This window comes from Pteropus vampyrus, unplaced genomic scaffold, assembly GCF_000151845.1.
Source record: "Pteropus vampyrus isolate Shadow unplaced genomic scaffold, Pvam_2.0 Scaffold135, whole genome shotgun sequence".
NCBI classification, from domain to species: Eukaryota; Metazoa; Chordata; class Mammalia; order Chiroptera; family Pteropodidae; genus Pteropus; species Pteropus vampyrus.
This window is the reverse complement of record NW_011888916.1, coordinates 5,236,292-5,239,551: the sequence shown is the minus strand read 5'-3', so window position 1 is coordinate 5,239,551 and position 3,260 is coordinate 5,236,292. Positions and strand designations below refer to the sequence as shown.

Genomic DNA, 3,260 nt, shown 5'->3' with positions numbered 1-3,260 from the left:
TTAGTTTTGTAATTTGTGTGTCCCTCACTTCCAGCTAATATTTACTGAAAACTTCTAGTTTGTCTCCTTTTTACCAAGCTTTCTAATCTGCCATAGGCCGAGAAATTAAAGAACTAAGCATATATTAGAACTCAAGTTAGAATCAAAAAGCTTGAGGGAGGGTCCATGGAGTTTCCCTGTGAGAAAACAAGTTAATATATTCTTTGTGGTATATATTTTTGCTTCTCAATAAAGTTTTGCTTCTATCATTTTGCCTGTAATCCTAAGAATTAATATTGAAAAGTTTATGATCATTATGTTTGAATAAGTGAGATTTTAATTTCATATTTTATGAATTATTGGTTTGTCTCCACTTCAAAAACTTTCACAGCATCTTTAGACATCAAAATCTATATAGTGTTGATTTCTAACCTCCAGAAGAAAGATGTATATGAACATACCAACTTTAATAATAACAAGTAGCATGTATTAACATTTACTATGTGCCTGGTACTGGGCTAAAAGCTCTTTAGGTATCTCACTTAACTAGCAACAATGGGAAGAATTTATTGAAAGCAAAGAAAGGGATGCAAAATCACTTTGACCTTCAGGAACTGTGCTTACTGGATAGATATATTATGCATATGAGCAGTCCTGGATCAAATAAAACATTTTAATCTAGTTTTTAAAAAGCTAGTAGTGTCTATAGCCATGCCGCCCTGAACAAGTCCGATCCCATCTGATCTTGAAAGCTAAGCAGGGTCGGGCCTGGTTAGTATTTGGATGGGAGACCACCTAGGAAGACCAGGTGCTGTAGGTGTAAAAAATAAAAAAATAAGGGATTGTAAACTGACAAGGTCCTTGCAATCTGTGAGGTCAACCAAAGGTTGCCTTGCTTAAAAAAAAAAAAAAAGCTACTAGTAAAAACTAATACTGTATGCAAGTACCAAATGAAATATAATCTCCGTACAAGGCAATCATTCTTCTCCATGGACCATCACTCCTGAAACCAATCTGATATATTACAGCTCCTTTTATCTACCTTTCCTATGACCCAACATGAATTTATGAAGATATGCATATATGCAGGCCTCTGGAAGTGATTCACTAGATTATACAGAATTAGGCTGGTATGTCAACTCACACCTCTCAAAAGATATGTATTTAACACATTTGGAGGTTAATTTTTTCAATTAATTTTATTGAGATGTAATGCACATATAATTAAATGCACAGATCTTAAGGTTGAGTTTGATTAATTTTGACAATCAACACCCCAATCAAGTTATAGCATATTTCAATCACTTCAGAGGGTTTGCTTGTGCCATTTTGCAGTTGGTCTCTCCCCAACTATAGGTTTTTCTTTTTAAGCAGATATAACAGCAGTAATAGTAATAGTTACTGTTTACGGATGGTTAACAATAGGAGTATTTACTGAGTGCCCACATGCCAGGCACTGTACATATACAGTACTCAATTTAAATCTCATGTCAAAGCTTCATACTATCCCTATTTGTTTATTTGAAATAAAAGACCAAATGGTGGGGTGGGTGGGAAGGAGGAATAAGAAATTAATTATTCAAGGTCATATAACTACTAAGTGGTGGGATCAAACCTGAACCAGAAATATCTGAATTAAAATCCCTCATGCTAAACTATATCACCTCTACACAAATGCTAAAGAGTGTTCTGTTAAATCAAAACACACACTAGGTAGTGGAATTAGGGAGGCCACCAGCTCAAACTCACAACCCCACCTGTTACAAAAATACCCAAGTACTTTATCTTAACAAGCAAGCAAAGGTTTCAGAGGCTAATGCTAATGATTACTAAAGAGGATTACTTACAAGTTCTTCAACTGAAAAACCTGCATGTAAATCCCTCATATATTTCTAATGTAGTTAAGAAAGAGGGAAAATCTTCTATATAGGTGGGTGGGTCACAACCCCATCAGCCCCAAGGACCAGTTAGTGCTTTAGAAAATGAACCATTCACTTGCTCTTGGTCAACCACAGTGCACCAGTCCACTCTTCTCAAGAGCTACAAGGTGAGGCGCAGTGTGGCACTGCACTGTCAATTATTGGAGAAGCCAGGAGGCAAACATCTGGATTGAACCTTTTGATTCCTCATTACATTAATTTTATTCAGTGTTTTAAACTCAGCCCTTTCACATTTACAAAACACTTCACACAGACTACTTCCCTCATGAATGGAGCTCCATTCACATCTCACTTAAAACATCAAACTCATTCTGAAATGACTGAGGTTAAAGCTTGTTCAGTGTCAATTTGCAAGTATTATTAAAAAAAAAAAAAACTAGGCACACAAACGCAGGAGGATAATGTAAGGCAGCCTCTTTAAGATCTACTAAAATTAAGCAGCTAGGTAAGGAGCACAGGTAGGCCTTTTAGGAACCAACAGGGCTGGTGCCAAACTGTGTTGTGGAAATGGGTATTTGATTCCTTAGATGGAAGATTTTAGAGAATTACCACCCTTGAGCATACCAGCTAACATCTTGGGAATCAATATGTCTCATTTTCTCTCAAACCTTGGAGTTGTTTTCTAGAAGTCCCTCCCCTCGGTTTCCCCAAATCCCTTAACATATGTTGGGGGAGGGGAGGTTCGCTCCCTTTTGCAAACGAATTGTCTCTGGCATGTTCAAGACTTCAGGACCTGTGTTTACTAAATTCTAAACGTTTGACAACCCCCAGCCCGAAGAGAGACAACAGTTACAACATACGAATATTCCCTCCACAACACCTGAGCCTCCTTTTTCCTGCACTAAATAAGAGCACTGCTTAGTGTGACCGACGCGCCCTCTCAATCTCATCTAGAAATACCCCAAATCCCAGGTCCACAGCGGGCTGTAATGGAGGAAAAGCATTGGAAGATGCTGCTTCTCGACAATTAGCGGGAGTCACACAGGGGACACCCTGAGGATCCGCTCTCGCTCGCCCAGCACCCTGGGGCCCCGCTCGCTCGAAGCTGCCTGGACTTTTTGGCGCCACCAGATAGTTCAGCAAAGATACTCTGAGGGCGGCTCTGGAAAGTCGCGGAGGGGAGTGGCGCGAGGCGGCTGCTTTTTCGCCCTGAAGGGTCGACAGTCGCGGGGGAGGAGGCGCACGCCGATCCAGGTTTCGATTGTCTCCCCTGGGGCCCTGGAAGTCTAGGGTAGCGGGCAAAGGGAGTGGCCAGGACCCCCTAGCGGGCAGAGCCCCCACACGGACGGCGGAAAGGGTCGCCAAGATCTTCCGGGCCCGGGGTGCGCGGGGGCGGCGCCC

At 41.1% G+C, this 3,260-nt stretch overlaps 1 pseudogene; it reads left to right on the top strand.

Annotated features, from left to right (window-relative positions):
- Positions 1-680: 680 nt before the first annotated feature.
- Positions 681-799, top strand: LOC111744457 (annotated as a pseudogene).
- The last annotated feature ends 2,461 nt before the right edge of the window (positions 800-3,260 follow it).